Here is an 18,528-nt window from a genome sequence, read left to right as displayed (position 1 = left end):
TCTGAGTAGGATCTGAGATGGGATGACTGTGATGAGCTTCAAACTCGCGAGTGTTGGGCATAGTGATAAATGCAAAAGGATCAATCGATCCTATTCCAACATGATTGAGAACCGACAGATGATTAGCCGTGCGATGACAGCGCATTTGGACCATTTTCACTGAGAGGACAGGAGGTAGCCATTGACACCGGTGAAACCCGAACATACAGCTTGTCATGGAAAGGAGTAAGAATGATTTGATGAAAGTAGTAGGAAAGCAGAGATCCAAAAGGAATATAGTATCTTCATGCGCTTATCTGAAATTCTCATCAATGAATTACCTAAGTATCTCTATCTTTATTTTATGCGTTCATCTTGACATTCATAGTGTTCTTGCATGCATCATTGGTTTTGATCCAAAGTTTTCATGTTTTGGGTCATATTTGTGTTTTTCTCTCTCCTCATAAAAAAATTCAAAAATAAAAAATATCTTTTCCTTATTTTACTCAAAATTCGAAATCTTTGAGTTGACTTAGTCAAAAATTTTTAAAATAAGATGTTTCTTGTTAGTCAAGTCAAGATTTCAATTTTAAAAATCTTATCTTTTCAAAACTTTTTCAAAAATCAAACCTTTTTCATTTTTCTTTTATATTTTCGAAAATATATTTTTTTAAATTGATTTTCAAAATCTTTTTCTTATCTTTATTTCATGATTTTTCGAAAACTTTACTAACAATTAATGTAATTGATTCAAAAATTTGAAGTTTGTTACTTTCTTGTTAAGAAAGGTTCAATCTTTGAATTCTAGAATCATATCTTTTAGTTTCTTGTTAGTAAAGTAATCAATTTTAATTTTAAAAATCAAATCTTTTTCAAAATATCTTTTCAATCATATCTTTTTAATCATATCTTTTTTCAAATCATATCTTTTTCAAAATTGATTTCAAAAATCTTTTCTAACTTCCTATCTTTTCAAAAATTGAATTTCAAATCTTTTTCAACTAACCAATTGACTTTTTGTTTGTTTTATTATTTCTTATCTTTTTCAAAACCATCTAACTACTTTTCTCTCTCTAACTTTCAAAAATTCATCCATCTTTTTCAAAATTCTTTTTAATTAACTAATTGTTTCAAATTTTAATTTTAATTTTATTTCTTCTCTTAATTTTCAAAAATCACTAACATTTTTTTCAAAAAACAATTTTCGAAATTCTCTCCCTCTCATCTCTTTCTATTTATTTAGTTAATTACTAACACTTATCTTCATCTAAAAATTCGAACTCTCTCTTCTCCTCTGTGTTCGAATTTTTCTCTTCTTTATTCTTATTCTTCTTTTCTTATACTCACATAAAGGAATCTCTATACTGTGACATAGAGGATTCTTCTTCTTTTTTGTTCTCTTTTTTTTCATATGAGCAGGAGCAAGGACAAGAACATTCTTGTTGAAGCAGATCTTGAACCTGAAAGGACTCTGAAGAACAAGCTAAGAGAAGCTAAAGCACAACAATCCAAAGAAAACCTTACAGAGAATCTCGAAAAAGAAGTAGACATGGCCGAACCCAACAACAATGCAAGGAGGATGCTTCGTGATTATACTACACCTACTTCTAATTTTTATGGAAGAAGCATCTCAATCCCTACCATTGGAGCAAACAATTTTGAGCTGAAGCCTCAACTAGTTGCTCTAATGCAACAAAACTGCAAGTTCTATGGACTTCCATCAGAAGATCCCTATTAGTTTTTAACTGAATTCTTGCAGATCTGTGATACTGTTAAGACTAATAGAGTAGATCCTGAAGTCTACAGGCTCATGCTTTTTCCCTTTGCTGTAAGAGACAGAGCTAGAACATGGTTGGACTGACAACCAAAAGATAGCATGGACTCTTGGGATAAGCTGGTGACGACCTTCTTTGCCAAGTTCTTTCCTCCTCAAAAGCTGAGCAAGCTTAGAGTGGATGTTCAGACCTTCAGGCAAGAAGATGGTGAATCCCTCTATGAAGCTTGGGAAAGATACAAGCAGTTGACCAAAAAGTGTCCTTCTGGCATGCTTTCAGAGTGGACTATTTTAGATATATTCTATGATGGTCTATCTGAGCTTTCTATGATGTCACTGGACCATTCTGCAGGTGGATCAATTCACCTAAAAAAAATGCCTGTAGAAGCTCAAGAACTCATTGACATGGTTGTAAATAACCAATTCATGTACACCTCTGAGAGGAATCCTGTGAGTAATGGGACGCCTCAAATAAGGAGAGTTCTTGAAATTGATCCTCTGAATGCCATATTGGCTCAGAACAAAATGTTGACTGGTGCACGAAATTGTGATCACTACTTTTACACAAAACAATCCCAGGTAATGAATCCAAAAACTTGGTGCTCAATACCATGGCATAAACACAACTTCGCACAACTAACCAGCAAGTGCACTGGGTCGTCCAAGTAATAAACCTTACGCGAGTAAGGGTCGATCCCACGGAGATTGTTGCTATGAAGCAAGCTATGGTCACCTTGTAAATCTTAGTCAGGCAGACTCAAATGGGTATAGATGATGAATGAATAAAACATAAAGATAAAGATAGAGATACTTATGTATATCATTGGTGAGAGCTTCAGATAAGCGTATGAAGATGCCTTCCCTTCCGTCTCTCTGCTTTCCTACTGTCTTCATCCAATCCTTCTTACTCCTTTCCATGGCAAGCTTATGCAAGGGTTTCACCGTTGTCAATGGCTACCTCCCATCCTCTCAGTGAAAATGTTCCTATGCTCTGTCACAGCATATGGCTAATCAGCTGTCGGTTCTCGGTCAGGCCGGAATAGAATCCAGTGATTCTTTTGCGTCTGTCACTAACGCCCCGCCTGCTAGGAGTTTGAAGCACGTCACAGTCATTCAATCATTGAATCCTACTCAGAATACCACAGACAAGGTTAGACCTTCCAGATTCTCTTGAATGCCTCCATCAGTTCTCGCCTATACCACGAAGACTCTGATCTCACGGAATGGCTGGCTCGTTTCTCAGGCGAGCACTCGGTTGTCAGGCGATCAACCATGCATCGTGTATCAGGAATCCAAGAGATAAACACTAGAGCCTTGATTGCTTGTAGAACAGAAGTGGTTGTCAGTCACTTTGTTCATAAGTGAGAATGATGATGAGTGTCACGGATCATCACATTCATCAAGTTGAACAACAAGTGATATCTTGGACAAAGAACAAGCGGAATTGAATAGAAGAACAATAGTAATTGCATTAATACTCGAGGTACAGCAGAGCTCCACACCTTAATCTATGGTGTGTAGAAACTCCACCGTTGAAAATACATAAGAACAAGGTCTAGGCATGGCAGAATGGCCAGCCTCCCAAATGATCTAAGATAGCATGAAACTCAAAGATAGCTACCAAGATGTCTAATACAATAGTAAAAATGTCCTACTTATAGAAAACTAGTAGCCTAGGGTGTACAGAGATGAGTAAATGTCATAGAAATCCACTTCCGGGCCCACTTGGTGTGTGCTTAGGCTGAGCAATGAAGAATTTTCGTGTAGAGACTCTCCTTGGAGTTAAACGCCAGCTTTGGTGCCAGTTTGGGCGTTTAACTCCCATTCTTTTGCCAGTTCCGGCGTTTAACGCTGGAATTCCTGAGGGTGACTTTGAACGCCGGTTTGGGCCATTAAATCTTGGGCAAAGTATGGACTATCATATACTGCTGGAAAGCCCAGGATGTCTACTTTCCAACGCCGTTGAGAGCGCGCCAATTGGGCTTCTGTAGCTCCAGAAAATCCCCTTTGAGTGCAGGGAGGTCAGAATCCAACAGCATCTGCAGTCCTTTTCAGTCTCTGAATCAGATTTTTGCTCAGATCCCTCAATTTCAGCCAGAAAATACCTGAAATCACAGAAAAACACACAAACTCATAGTAAAGTCCAGCAAAGTGAATTTTAGCTAAAAACTAATAAAAATATAATAAAAACTAACTAAATGATACTAAAAACATACTAAAAACAATGCCAAAGAGGGTACAAATTATCCGCTCATCACAACACCAAACTTAAATTGTTGCTTGTCCCCAAGCAACTGAAGATCAAATAGGATAAAAAGAAGAGAATATGCAATGAACTCCAAAAACATCTATGAAGATCAGTATCAATTAGATGAGCGGGGCTTTTAGCTTTTTGCCTCTGAACAGTTTTGGCATCTCACTTTATCCTTTGGAACTCAGAATGATTGGCTTCTTTAGGAACTCAGAATCCAGATAGTGTTATTGATTCTCCTAGTTAAGTATGATGATTCTTGAACACAGCTACTTTATTGAGTCTTGGCTGTGGCCCAAAGCACTCTGTCTTCCAATATTACCACCGGATACATACATGCCACAGACACATAATTGGGTGAACCTTTTCAGATTGTGACTCAGCTTTGCTAAAGTCCCCAATTAGAGGTGTCCAGGGTTCTTAAGCACACTCTTATTGCCTTGGATCACAACTTTATTTCTTTCTTTTTCTTTCTTTTTCATTTTTTTTTCGTATTCACTGCTTTTTCTTGCTTCAAGAATCATTTTTATGATTTTTCAGATCCTCAGTAACATGTCTCCTTTTTCATCATTCTTTCAAGAGCCAACATTCATGAATCACAAATTCAAAAGACATATGCACTGTTCAAGCATACATTCAGAGAACACAAGTGTTGCCACCACATCAAAATAATTAAACTGTTATAAAATTCAAAATTCATGCAATTCTTTTCTTTTTCAATTAAGAACATTGTTTATTCAAGAAAGGTGATGGATTCATAGGACATTCATAACTTTAAGGCATAGACACTAAGACACTAATGATCACAAGACACAAACATATATAAACATAAGCACTAAAATTCGAAAAACAGAAAATTAAAGAACAAGGAGATTAAAGAACGGGTCCACCTTAGTGATGGCGGCTTGTTCTTCCTCTTGAAGGTCTTATGGAGTGCTTGAGCTCCTCAATGTCTCTTCCTTGTCTTTGTTGCTCCTCTCTCATGATTCTTTGATCTTCTCTAATTTCATGGAGGAGGATGGAATGCTCTTGGTGCTCCAACCTTAGTTGTCCCATGTTGGAACTCAATTTTCCTAGGGAGGTGTTTAGTTGCTCCCAATAGTTTTGTGGAGGAAAGTTCATCCCTTGAGGTATCTCAAGGATCTCATGATGAGAGGGGTCTCTTGTTTGCACCATCCTCTTCTTAGTGATGGGCTTGTCCTCTTCAATGGGGATGTCTCCCTCTATGTCAACTCCAACTGAATAACAGAGGTGACAAATGAGGTGAGGAAAGGCTAATCTTGCTAAGGTAGAGGACTTGTCCGCCACCTTGTAGAGTTCTTGGGCTATGACCTCATGAACTTCCACTTCTTCTCCAATCATGATGCTATGAATCATGATGGCCCGGTCTAGAGTAACTTCGGACCGGTTGCTAGTAGGAATGATTGAGCGTTGGATAAACTCCAACCATCCTCTAGCCACGGGCTTGAGGTCATGCCTTCTCAATTGAACCGGCTTCCCTCTTGAATCTCTCTTCCATTGTGCGCCCTCTTCACATATGACTGTGAGGACTTGGTCCAACCTTTGATCAAAGTTGACCCTTCTAGTGTAAGGATGTTCATCTCCTTGCATCATGGGCAAGTTGAATGCTAACCTTACATTTTCCGGACTAAAATCCAAGTATTTCCCCCGAACCATTGTAAGCCAATTCTTTGGATCCGGGTTCACACTTTGATCATGGTTCTTGGTGATCCATGCATTGGCATAGAACTCTTGAACCATCAAGATTCCGACTTGTTGAATGGGGTTGGTAAGCACTTCCCAACCTCTTCTTCGGATCTCATGGCGGATCTCCGGATATTCACCCTTTTTGAGTGAAAAGGGGACCTCGGGGATCACCTTCTTCAAGGCCACAACTTCATAGAAGTGGTCTTGATGCACCCTTGAGATGAATCTATCCATCTCCCATGACTCGGAGGTGGAAGCTTTTGCCTTCCCTTTCCTCCTTCTAGAGGTTTCTCCGGCCTTGGATGCCATAAATGGTTATGGAAAAACGAAAAAGCAACGCTTTTACCACACCAAACTTAAAAGGTTTGCTCGTCCTCGAGCAAAAGAAGAAAGAAGAGAGTAGAAGAAGAAGAAATGAGGAAGAAGAGAATGGCTTTTGTGTTCGGCCAAAGAGGGGGAGAAGTGGTGTTTAGGTTGTGTAAAGATGAAGGGGTGAAGAAGGGTATTTATAGGAAAGAGGGGGGAATAGGGTTCGGCCATTATGGGTGGGTTTGGGAGGGAAAGTGGTTTGAATTTGAAGGGTGAGGTAGGTGGGGTTTTATGAAGGATGGATGTGAGTGGTGAAGAGAAAGATGGGAGTTGATAGGTGAAGGGTTTTTGGGGAAGAGGTATTGAGGTGATTGGTGAATGGGTGAAGAAGAGAGAGAGAGTGATGGGGTTGGTGGGGATCTTGTGGGGTCCACAGATCCTGTGGTGTCAAGGAAAAGTCATCCCTGCACCAAATGGCATTCAAAATCACGTTTTGAGCCATTTCTGGCGTTAAACGCCGGGCTGGTGCCCATTCCTGGCGTTTAACGCCAGGTTCTTGCCCTTTTCTGGCATTTAACGCCAGTCTGGTGCCCCTTTCTGGCGTTAAACGCCCAGAATGATGCCAGACTGGGCGTTAAACGCCCAACTGCTAGCCTCACTGGCGTTTAAACGCCAGTGGGTTCTTCCTCCAGGGTGTGCTGTTTTTCTTCCTATTTTTCATTCTGTTTTTGCTTTTTCAATTGATTTTGTGTCTTCTTATGATCATCAACCTAAAAAAAACATAAAATAACAAAGAGAAATAGATAAAATATAACATTGGGTTGCCTCCCAACAAGCGCTTCTTTAATGTCAGTAGCTTGACAGAGGGCTCTCATGGAGCCTCACAGATACTCAGAGCAATGTTGGAACCTCCCAACACCAAACTTAGAGTTTGAATGTGGGGGTTCAACACCAAACTTAGAGTTTGGTTGTGGCCTCCCAACACCAAACTTAGAGTTTGACTGTGGGGCTCTGTTTGACTCTGATTTGAGAGAAGCTCTTCATGCTTCCTCTCCATGGTGACAGAGGGATATCCTTGAGTCTTAAACACATAGGATTTTTCATTCACTTGAATGATCAGTTCACCTCCATCAACATCAATCACAGCCTTTGCTGTGGCTAGGAAGGGTCTGCCAAGGATGATAGATTCATCCATGCACTTCCCAGTCTCTAGGACTATGAAATCAGCAGGGATGTAATGGTCTTCAATCTTCACCAGAACATCCTCTACAAGTCCATGAGCTTATTTCTTTGAATTGTCTGCCATCTCTAGTGAGATTCTTGCAGCTTGTACCTCAAAGATCCCTAGCTTCTCCATTACAGAGAGAGGCATGAGGTTTACACTTGACCCTAAGTCACACAGAGCCTTCTTGAAGGTCATGGTGCCTATGGTACAAGGTATTGAAAACTTCCCAGGATCTTGTTTCTTTTGAGGTAATTTCTGCCTAGACAAGTCATTCAGTTCTTTGGTGAGCAAAGGAGGTTCATCCTCCCAAGTCTCATTTCCAAATAACTTGTCATTTAGCCTCATGATTGCTCCAAGGTATTTAGCAACTTGCTCTTCAGTGACATACTCATCCTCTTCAGAGGAGGAATACTCATCAGAGCTCATGAAAGGCAGAAGTAAGTCCAATGGAATCTCTATGGTCTCATTTTGAGCCTCAGATTCCCATGGTTCCTCATTAGGGAACTCATTGGAGGTCAGTGCACGCCCATTGAGGTCTTCCTCAGTGGCGTTCACTGCATCTTCTTCCTCTCCAAATTCGGCCATGTTGATGGCCTTGCACTCTCCTTTTGGATTTTCTTCTGTATTGCTTGGAAGAGTACTTGGAGGGAGTTCAGTAATTTTCTTACTCAGCTGTCCCACTTGTGCCTCCAAATTCCTAATGGAGGACCTTGTTTCAGTCATGAAACTTTGAGTGGTTTTGATTAGATCAGAGACCATGGTTGCTAAGTCAGAGGGGTTCTGCTTAGAATTCTCTGTCTGTTGCTGAGAAGATGATGGAAAAGGCTTGCCATTGCTAAACCTGTTTCTTCCACCATTATTGTTGAAACCTTGTTGAGGTCTCTCTTGATTCTTCCATGAGAAATTGGGTGATTTCTCCATGAAGAATTATAGGTGTTTCCATAGGGTTCTCCTAGGTAATTCACCTCTTCCATTGAAGGGTTCTCAGGATCATAAGCTTCTTCTTCAGATGAAGCATCCTTAGTACTGCTTGGTGCATTTTGCATTCCAGACAGACTTTGAGAAATCAAATTGACTTGTTGGGTCAATATTTTGTTCTGAGCCAATATGGCATTCAGAGTGTCAATCTCAAGAACTCCTTTCTTCTGACTAGTCCCATTGTTCACAGGATTCCTTTCAGAAGTGTACATGAATTGGTTATTTGCAACCATTTCAATGAGCTCTTGAGCTTCTGTAGGCGTCTTCTTCAGATGAAGAGATCCTCCAGCAGAGCTATCCAAAGACATCTTGGACAGTTCAGATAGACCATCATAGAAAATACCTATGATGCTCCATTCAGAAAGCATGTCAGAGGGACATTTTTTGATTAATTGTTTGTATCTTTCCCAAGCTTCATAGAGGGATTCTCCATCCTTCTGTCTGAAGGTTTGGACTTCCACTCTAAGCTTACTCAATTTTTGAGGTGGAAAGAACTTTGCCAAGAAGGCATTGACTAGCTTTTCCCATGAGTCCAGGCTTTCTTTAGGTTGAGAGTCCAACCATATTCTAGCTCTGTCTCTTACAGCAAAAGGGAATAGCATCAGTCTGTAGACCTCAGGGTCAACCCCATTAGTTTTGACTGTGTCACAGATTTGCAAGAACTCAGCTAAAAACTGATGAGGATCTTCCAGTGGAAGTCCATGGAACTTGCAATTCTGTTGCATTAGAGAAACTAACTGAGGCTTAAGCTCAAAGTTGTTTGCTCCAATGGCAGGGATAGAGATGCTTCTCCCATAGAAGTCGGGAGTAGGTGCAGTAAAGTCACCCAGCACCTTCCTTGCATTGTTGGCATTGTTGTTGTTTTCGGTTGCCATGTCTTCTTCTTCTTTGAAGAATTCGGTTAGGTCCTCCACAGAGAGTTGTGCCTTAGCTTCTCTTAGCTTTCGCTTCAAGGTCCTTTCAGGTTCAGGGTCAGCTTCAACAAGAATGCCTTTGTCTCTGCTCCTGCTCATATAAAAGAGAAGAGAACAAGAAAATGTGGAATCCTCTATGTTACAGTATAGAGATTCCTTGAGGTGTCAGAGGAGAAGAAAAATAGAAGAAAGAGGTAGAAGAATTCGAACTTGATCAGATAGAGTTCGAATTGTGCATTAAGAAAGAGTGGTACTCCATAAATAGAAGGATGTGAGAAGAGGGAAAGAAAATTTTCGAAAATAAGGTTAAGAAGTTTGAAAATATTTTGAGAAACTTTAATTGATTTTCGAAAACCAAGAGTGAAAGAGAGAAAAAAAATCAAGTAATTTTTGAAAAAGATTTTGAAATTAAAAGTTAAAAAGATATGATTGAAAACTAATTTGAAAAAGATGTGGTTAAGAAGATATGATTGGTTTTAAAAAGATATGATTGAAAAGATATGATTTGAAAACAATTTTAAAAGATTTGATTTTAAAAATTAATGACTTGCCTAACAAGAAAAGATATGATTCAAACATTAAACCTTCCTCAACAGAAAAGGCAACAGACTTGAGATGTTCAATCAAATCATTAATTGTTAGTAAGTATCTTTGAAAAAAAGAAAGAAATTGATTTTGAAAACATTTGATTGAAAAGATATGATTTGAAAAAGATTTGATTTTGAAAACTTGAAAAAAAAATTGATTTGAAAACAAAATCTTCCCCCTTGTGCCATCCTGGCGTTAAACGCCCAGAATGGTATCCATTCTGGCGTTTAACGCCCAAAATGCTACCTTTTTGGGCGTTAAACGCCCAACCAGGTACCCTGGCTGGCGTTTAAACGCCAGTCTGTCCTTCTTCACTGGGCGTTTTGAACGTCCAGCTTTTTCTGTGTAATTCCTCTGCTGCATGTTCTGAATCTTCAGTCCCCTGTACTATTGACATGAAAATAGAACCAAGATCAAATAAACAAGGCATGCAAGACACCAAACTTAAGATTAGACACTAGACTCAAACAAGAAACATAAAATATTTTTGGTTTTTATGATTTTGAAAATTTTTTTGTGCTTTTTTCGAAAATTATATGAAAATAGAAAATAAAGGTTTCAGAATTCTCAATTTGAATTTCCAGGAATCATTGCAATGCTAGTCTAAGACTCCGGTCTAGGAATTAGACATGGCTTCACAGCCAGCCAAGCTTTCAAAGAAAGCTTCGGTCCAAAACACTAGACATGGCCAATGGCCAGCCAAGCCTTAGCAGATCATCGCTCCAATAGCAAGATTGATAGAGATCAACAAGTTATTGTGATGATTAGTTGAAACCTCGGTCCAATAAGATTAGACATGGCTTCTCAGCCAGCTAGATTTCAACAGATCATCATGAAACACTAGAATTCATTCTTAAGAACTCTGAAGAAAAAAAAATACCTAATCTAAGCAACAAGATGAACCGTCAGTTGTCCATACACAAACAATCCCCGGCAACGGCGCCAAAAACTTGGTGCACGAAATTGTGATCACTACTTTTACACAAAACAATCCCAGGTAATGAATCCAAAAACTTGGTGCTCAATACCATGGCATAAACACAACTTCGCACAACTAACCAGCAAGTGCACTGGGTCGTCCAAGTAATAAACCTTACGCGAGTAAGGGTCGATCCCACGGAGATTGTTGCTATGAAGCAAGCTATGGTCACCTTGTAAATCTTAGTCAGGCAGACTCAAATGGGTATAGATGATGAATGAATAAAACATAAAGATAAAGATAGAGATACTTATGTATATCATTGGTGAGAGCTTCAGATAAGCGTATGAAGATGCCTTCCCTTCCGTCTCTCTGCTTTCCTACTGTCTTCATCCAATCCTTCTTACTCCTTTCCATGGCAAGCTTATGCAAGGGTTTCACTGTTGTCAATGGCTACCTCCCATCCTCTCAGTGAAAATGTTCCTATGCTCTGTCACAGCATATGGCTAATCAGCTGTCGGTTCTCGGTCAGGCCGGAATAGAATCCAGTGATTCTTTTGTGTCTGTCACTAACGCCCCGCCTGCTAGGAGTTTGAAGCACGTCACAGTCATTCAATCATTGAATCCTACTCAGAATACCACAGACAAGGTTAGACCTTCCAGATTCTCTTGAATGCCGCCATCAGTTCTCGCCTATACCACGAAGACTCTGATCTCACGGAATGGCTGGCTCATTTGTCAGGCGAGCAATCGGTTGTCAGGCGATCAACCATGCATCGTGTATCAGGAATCCAAGAGATAAACACTAGAGCCTTGATTGCTTGTAGAACAGAAGTGGTTGTCAGTCACTTTATTCATAAGTGAGAATGATGATGAGTGTCACGGATCATCACATTCATCAAGTTGAAGAACAAGTGATATCTTGGACAAAGAACAAGCGGAATTGAATAGAAGAACAATAGTAATTGCATTAATACTCGAGGTACAGCAGAGCTCCACACCTTAATCTATGGTGTGTAGAAACTCCACCGTTGAAAATACATAAGAACAAGGTCTAGGCATGGCCGAATGGCCAGCCTCCCAAATGATCTAAGATAGCATGAAACTCAAAGATAGCTACCAAGATGTCTAATACAATAGTAAAAAGGTCCTACTTATAGAAAACTAGTAGCCTAGGGTGTACAGAGATGAGTAAATGTCATAGAAATCCACTTCCGGGCCCACTTGGTGTGTGCTTGGGCTGAGCAATGAAGCATTTTCGTGTAGAGACTCTCCTTGGAGTTAAACGCCAGCTTTGGTGCCAGTTTGGGCGTTTAACTCCCATTCTTGTGCCAGTTCCGGCGTTTAACGCTGGAATTCCTGAGGGTGACTTTGAACGCCGGTTTGGGCCATCAAATCTTTGGCAAAGTATGGACTATCATATATTGCTGGAAAGCCCACGATGTCTACTTTCCAACGCCGTTGAGAGCGCGCTAATTGGGTTTCTGTAGCTCCAGAAAATCTACTTCGAGTGCAGGGAGGTCAGAATCCAACAGCATCTGCAGTCCTTTTCAGTCTCTGAATCAGATTTTTGCTCAGATCCCTCAATTTCAGCCAGAAAATATCTGAAATCACAGAAAAACACACAAACTCATAGTAAAGTCCAGCAAAGTGAATTTTAGCTAAAAACTAATAAAAATATAATAAAAACTAACTAAATGATACTAAAAACAATGCCAAAAAGGGTACAAATTATCCGCTCATCACAACACCAAACTTAAATTGTTGCTTGTCCCCAAGCAACTGAAGATCAAATAGGATAAAAAGAAGAGAATATGCAATGAACTCCAAAAACATCTATGAAGATCAGTATCAATTAGATGAGCGGGGCTTTTAGCTTTTTGCCTCTGAACAGTTTTGGCATCTCACTTTATCCTTTGGAACTCAGAATGATTGGCTTCTTTAGGAACTCAAAATCCAGATAGTGTTATTGATTCTCCTAGTTAAGTATGATGATTCTTGAACACAGCTACTTTATTGAGTCTTGGCTGTGGCCCAAAGCACTCTGTCTTCCAGTATTACCACCGGATACATACATGCCACAGACACATAATTGGGTGAACCTTTTCAGATTGTGACTCAGCTTTGCTAAAGTCCCCAATTAGAGGTGTCCAGGGTTCTTAAGCACACTCTTATTGCCTTGGATCACAACTTTATTTCTTTCTTTTTCTTTCTTTTTCGTTTTTTTTTTCGTATTCACTGCTTTTTCTTGCTTCAAGAATCATTTTTATGATTTTTCAGATCCTCAGTAACATGTCTCCTTTTTCATCATTCTTTCAAGAGCCAACATTCATGAATCACAAATTCAAAAGACATATGCACTGTTCAAGCATACATTCAGAGAACACAAGTGTTGCCACCACATCAAAATAATTAAACTGTTATAAAATTCAAAATTCATGCAATTCTTTTCTTTTTCAATTAAGAACATTGTTTATTCAAGAGAGGTGATGGATTCATAGGACATTCATAACTTTAAGTCATAGACACTAAGACACTAATGATCACAAGACACAAACATATAACATAAGCACTAAAATTCGAAAACAGAAAATTAAAGAACAAGGAGATAAAGAACGGGTCCACCTTAGTGATGGCGGCTGTTCTTCCTCTTGAAGGTCTTATGGAGTGCTTGAGCTCCTCAATGTCTCTTCCTTGTCTTTGTTGCTCCTCTCTCATGATTCTTTGATCTTCTCTAATTTCTGGAGGAGGATGGAATGCTCTTGGTGCTCCAACCTTAGTTGTCCCATGTTGGAACTCAATTTTCCTAGGGAGGTGTTTAGTTGCTCCCAATAGTTTTGTGGAGGAAAGTGCATTCCTTGAGGTATCTCAGGGATCTCATGATGAGAGGGGTCTCTTGTTTGCTCCATCCTCTTCTTAGTGATGGGCTTGTCCTCTTCAATGGGGATGTCTCCCTCTATGTCAACTCCAACTGAATAACAGAGGTGACAAATGAGGTGAGGAAAGGCTAATCTTGCTAAGGTAGAGGACTTGTCCGCCACCTTGTAGAGTTCTTGGGCTATGACCTCATGAACTTCCACTTCTTCTCCAATCATGATGCTATGAATCATGATGGCCCGGTCTAGAGTAACTTCGGACCGGTTGCTAGTAGGAATGATTGAGCGTTGGATAAACTCCAACCATCCTCTAGCCACGGGCTTGAGGTCATGCCTTCTCAATTGAACCGGCTTCCCTCTTGAATCTCTCTTCCATTGTGCGCCCTCTTCACATATGACTGTGAGGACTTGGTCCAACCTTTGATCAAAGTTGACCCTTCTAGTGTAAGGATGTTCATCTCCTTGCATCATGGGCAAGTTGAATGCTAACCTTACATTTTCCGGACTAAAATCCAAGTATTTCCCCCGAACCATTGTAAGCCAATTCTTTGGGATCCGGGTTCACACTTTGATCATGGTTCTTGGTGATCCATGCATTGGCATAGAACTCTTGAACCATCAAGATTCCGACTTGTTGAATGGGGTTGGTAAGCACTTCCCAACCTCTTCTTCGGATCTCATGGCGGATCTCCAGATATTCACCCTTTTGAGTGAAAAGGGGACCTCGGGGATCACCTTCAAGGCCACAACTTCATAGAAGTGGTCTTGATGCACCCTTGAGATGAATCTATCCATCTCCCATGACTCGGAGGTGGAAGCTTTTGCCTTCCCTTCTCTTTCTAGAGGTTTCTCCGGCCTTGGATGCCATAAATGGTTATGGGAAAAATGAAAAACAACGCTTTTACCACACTAAACTTAAAAGGTTTGCTCGTCCTCGAGCAAAAAGAAAGAAGAGAGAGAAGAGAAGAAAAATAAGAGAATGAGGAAGAAGAGAATGGCTTTTGTGTTCGGCCAAAGAGGGGGAGAGTGGTGTTTAGGTTGTGTAAAGATGAAGGGGTGAAGAAGGGTATTTATAGGAAAGAGGGGGGAATAGGGTTCGGCCATTATGGGTGGGTTTGGGAGGGAAAGTGTTTGAATTTGAAGGGTGAGGTAGGTGGGTTTTATGAAGGATGGATGTGAGTGGTGAAGAAAGATGGGAGTTGATAGGTGAAGGGTTTTTGGGGAAGAGGTATTGAGGTGATTGGTGAATGGGTGAAGAAGAGAGAGAGAGTGGTGGGGTTGGTGGGGATCTTGTGGGGTCCACAGATCCTGTGGTGTCAAGGAAAGTCATCCCTGCACCAAATGGCATTCAAAATCACGTTTTGAGCCATTTCTGGCGTTAAACGCCGGGCTGGTGCCCATTCCTGGCGTTTAACGCAGGTTCTTGCCCTTTCTGGCGTTTAACGCCAGTCTGGTGCCCTTTTCTGGCGTTAAACCCCCGAATGATGCCAGACTGGGCGTTAAACGCCCAACTGCTAGCCTCACTGGCGTTTAAACGCCAGTGGGTTCTTCCTCCAGGGTGTGCTGTTTTTCTTCCTGTTTTTCATTCTGTTTTTGCTTTTTCAATTGATTTTGTGTCTTCTTATGATCATCAACCTAAAAAAAACATAAAATAACAAAGAAAAATAGATAAAATATAACATTGGGTTGCCTCCCAACAAGCGCTTCTTTAATGTCAGTAGCTTGACAGAGGGCTCTCATGGAGCCTCACAGATACTCAGAGCAATGTTGGAACCTCCCAACACCAAACTTAGAGTTTGAATGTGGGGGTTCAACACCAAACTTAGAGTTTGGTTGTGGCCTCCCAACACCAAACTTAGAGTTTGACTGTGGGGGCTCTGTTTGACTCTGATTTGAGAGAAGCTCTTCATGCTTCCTCTCCATGGTGACAGAGGGATATCCTTGAGTCTTAAACACATAGGATTTTTCATTCACTTGAATGATCAGTTCACCTCCATCAACATCAATCACAGCCTTTGCTGTGGCTAGGAAGGGTCTGCCAAGGATGATAGATTCATCCATGCACTTCCCAGTCTCTAGGACTATGAAATCAGCAGGGATGTAATGGTCTTCAATCTTCACCAGAACATCCTCTACAAGTCCATGAGCTTGTTTCTTTGAATTGTCTGCCATCTCTAGTGAGATTCTTGCAGCTTGTACCTCAAAGATCCCTAGCTTCTCCATTACAGAGAGAGGCATGAGGTTTACACTGACCCTAAGTCACACAGAGCCTTCTTGAAGGTCATGGTGCCTATGGTACAAGGTATTGAAAACTTCCCAGGATCTTGTTTCTTTTGAGGTAATTTCTGCTAGACAAGTCATTCAGTTCTTTGGTGAGCAAAGGAGGTTCATCCTCCCAAGTCTCATTTCCAAATAACTTGTCATTTAGCCTCATGATTGCTCCAAGGTATTTAGCAACTTGCTCTTCAGTGACATACTCATCCTCTTCAGAGGAGGAATACTCATCAGAGCTCATGAAAGGCAGAAGTAAGTCCAATGGAATCTCTATGGTCTCATTTTGAGCCTCAGATTCCCATGGTTCCTCATTAGGGAACTCATTGGAGGTCAGTGCACGCCCATTGAGGTCTTCCTCAGTGGCGTTCACTGCATCTTCTTCCTCTCCAAATTCGGCCATGTTGATGGCCTTGCACTCTCCTTTTGGATTTTCTTCTGTATTGCTTGGAAGAGTACTTGGAGGGAGTTCAGTAATTTTCTTACTCAGCTGTCCCACTTGTGCCTCCAAATTCCTAATGGAGGACCTTGTTTCAGTCATGAAACTTTGAGTGGTTTTGATTAGATCAGAGACCATGGTTGCTAAGTCAGAGGGGTTCTGCTTAGAATTCTCTGTCTGTTGCTGAGAAGATGATGGAAAAGGCTTGCCATTGCTAAACCTGTTTCTTCCACCATTATTGTTGAAACCTTGTTGAGGTCTCTCTTGATTCTTCCATGAGAAATTTGGGTGATTTCTCCATGAAGAATTATAGGTGTTTCCATAGGGTTCTCCTAGGTAATTCACCTCTTCCATTGAAGGGTTCTCAGGATCATAAGCTTCTTCTTCAGATGAAGCATCCTTAGTACTGCTTGGTGCATTTTGCATTCCAGACAGACTTTGAGAAATCAAATTGACTTGTTGGGTCAATATTTTGTTCTGAGCCAATATGGCATTCAGAGTGTCAATCTCAAGAACTCCTTTCTTCTGACTAGTCCCATTGTTCACAGGATTCCTTTCAGAAGTGTACATGAATTGGTTATTTGCAACCATTTCAATGAGCTCTTGAGCTTCTGTAGGCGTCTTCTTCAGATGAAGAGATCCTCCAGCAGAGCTATCCAAAGACATCTTGGACAGTTCAGATAGACCATCATAGAAAATACCTATGATGCTCCATTCAGAAAGCATGTCAGAGGGACATTTTCTGATTAATTGTTTGTATCTTTCCCAAGCTTCATAGAGGGATTCTCCATCCTTCTGTCTGAAGGTTTGGACTTCCACTCTAAGCTTACTCAATTTTTGAGGTGGAAAGAACTTTGCCAAGAAGGCATTGACTAGCTTTTCCCATGAGTCCAGGCTTTCTTTAGGTTGAGAGTCCAACCATATTCTAGCTCTGTCTCTTACAGCAAAAGGGAATAGCATCAGTCTGTAGACCTCAGGGTCAACCCCATTAGTCTTGACTGTGTCACAGATTTGCAAGAACTCAGCTAAAACTGATGAGGATCTTCCAGTGGAAGTCCATGGAACTTGCAATTCTGTTGCATTAGAGAAACTAACTGAGGCTTAAGCTCAAAGTTGTTTGCTCCAATGGCAGGGATAGAGATGCTTCTCCCATAGAAGTCGGGAGTAGGTGCAGTAAAGTCACCCAGCACCTTCCTTGCATTGTTGGCATTGTTGTTGTTTTCGGTTGCCATGTCTTCTTCTTCTTTGAAGAATTCGGTTAGGTCCTCCACAGAGAGTTGTGCCTTAGCTTCTCTTAGCTTTCGCTTCAAGGTCCTTTCAGGTTCAGGGTCAGCTTCAACAAGAATGCCTTTGTCTCTGCTCCTGCTCATATAAAAGAGAAGAGAACAAGAAAATGTGGAATCCTCTATGTTACAGTATAGAGATTCCTTGAGGTGTCAGAGGAGAAGAAAAATAGAAGAAAGAGGTAGAAGAATTCGAACTTGATCAGATAGAGTTCGAATTGTGCATTAAGAAAGAGTGGTACTCCATAAATAGAAGGATGTGAGAAGAGGGAAAGAAAATTTTCGAAAATAAGGTTAAGAAGTTTGAAAATATTTTGAGAAACTTTAATTGATTTTCGAAAACCAAGAGTGAAAGAGAGAAAAAAAATCAAGTAATTTTTGAAAAAGATTTTGAAATTAAAAGTTAAAAGATATGATTGAAAACTAATTTGAAAAAGATGTGGTTAAGAAGATATGATTGGTTTTAAAAAGATATGATTGAAAAGATATGATTTGAAAACAATTTTAAAAGATTTGATTTTAAAAATTAATGACTTGCCTAACAAGAAAAGATATGATTCAAACATTAAACCTTCCTCAACAGAAAGGCAACAGACTTGATGTTCAATCAAATCATTAATTGTTAGTAAGTATCTTTGAAAAAAGAAGAATTGATTTTGAAAACATTTGATTGAAAAGATATGATTTGAAAAAGATTTGATTTTGAAAACTTGAAAAAAAAAATTGATTTGAAAACAAAATCTTCCCCCTTGTGCCATCCTGGCGTTTAACGCCCAAAATGCTACCTTTTTGGGCGTTAAACGCCCAACCAGGTACCCTGGCTGGCGTTTAAACGCCAGTCTGTCCTTCTTCACTGGGCGTTTTGAACGCCCAGCTTTTTCTGTGTAATTCCTCTGCTGCATGTTCTGAATCTTCAGTCCCCTGTACTATTGACATGAAAATAGAACCAAGATCAAATAAACAAGGCATGCAAGACACCAAACTTAAGATTAGACACTAGACTCAAACAAGAAAC

At 40.2% G+C, this 18,528-nt stretch overlaps 3 non-coding genes across 3 annotated transcripts; 2 read left to right on the top strand and 1 right to left on the bottom strand.

The window, feature by feature from the left end:
• Positions 1 to 1,921: 1,921 nt before the first annotated feature.
• Positions 1,922 to 2,025, bottom strand: LOC130972729 (small nucleolar RNA R71). The gene has a single exon (XR_009083891.1). It is a non-coding gene; the product is annotated as a small nucleolar RNA R71 (small nucleolar RNA).
• A 6,560-nt stretch (positions 2,026 to 8,585) lies between these two features.
• LOC130972573 (small nucleolar RNA R71) lies at positions 8,586 to 8,693 on the top strand. The gene has a single exon (XR_009083735.1). It is a non-coding gene; the product is annotated as a small nucleolar RNA R71 (small nucleolar RNA).
• An 8,257-nt stretch (positions 8,694 to 16,950) lies between these two features.
• Positions 16,951 to 17,058, top strand: LOC130971164 (small nucleolar RNA R71). Its single transcript, XR_009082399.1, has one exon. It is a non-coding gene; the product is annotated as a small nucleolar RNA R71 (small nucleolar RNA).
• Positions 17,059 to 18,528: the final 1,470 nt, after the last annotated feature.

This window comes from Arachis stenosperma, chromosome 3 (assembly GCF_014773155.1).
Source record: "Arachis stenosperma cultivar V10309 chromosome 3, arast.V10309.gnm1.PFL2, whole genome shotgun sequence".
Classification (NCBI taxonomy): Eukaryota; Viridiplantae; Streptophyta; class Magnoliopsida; order Fabales; family Fabaceae; genus Arachis; species Arachis stenosperma.
The sequence above is the reverse complement of the archived record's forward strand: the minus strand, read 5'-3'. Positions and strand labels throughout refer to the sequence as shown.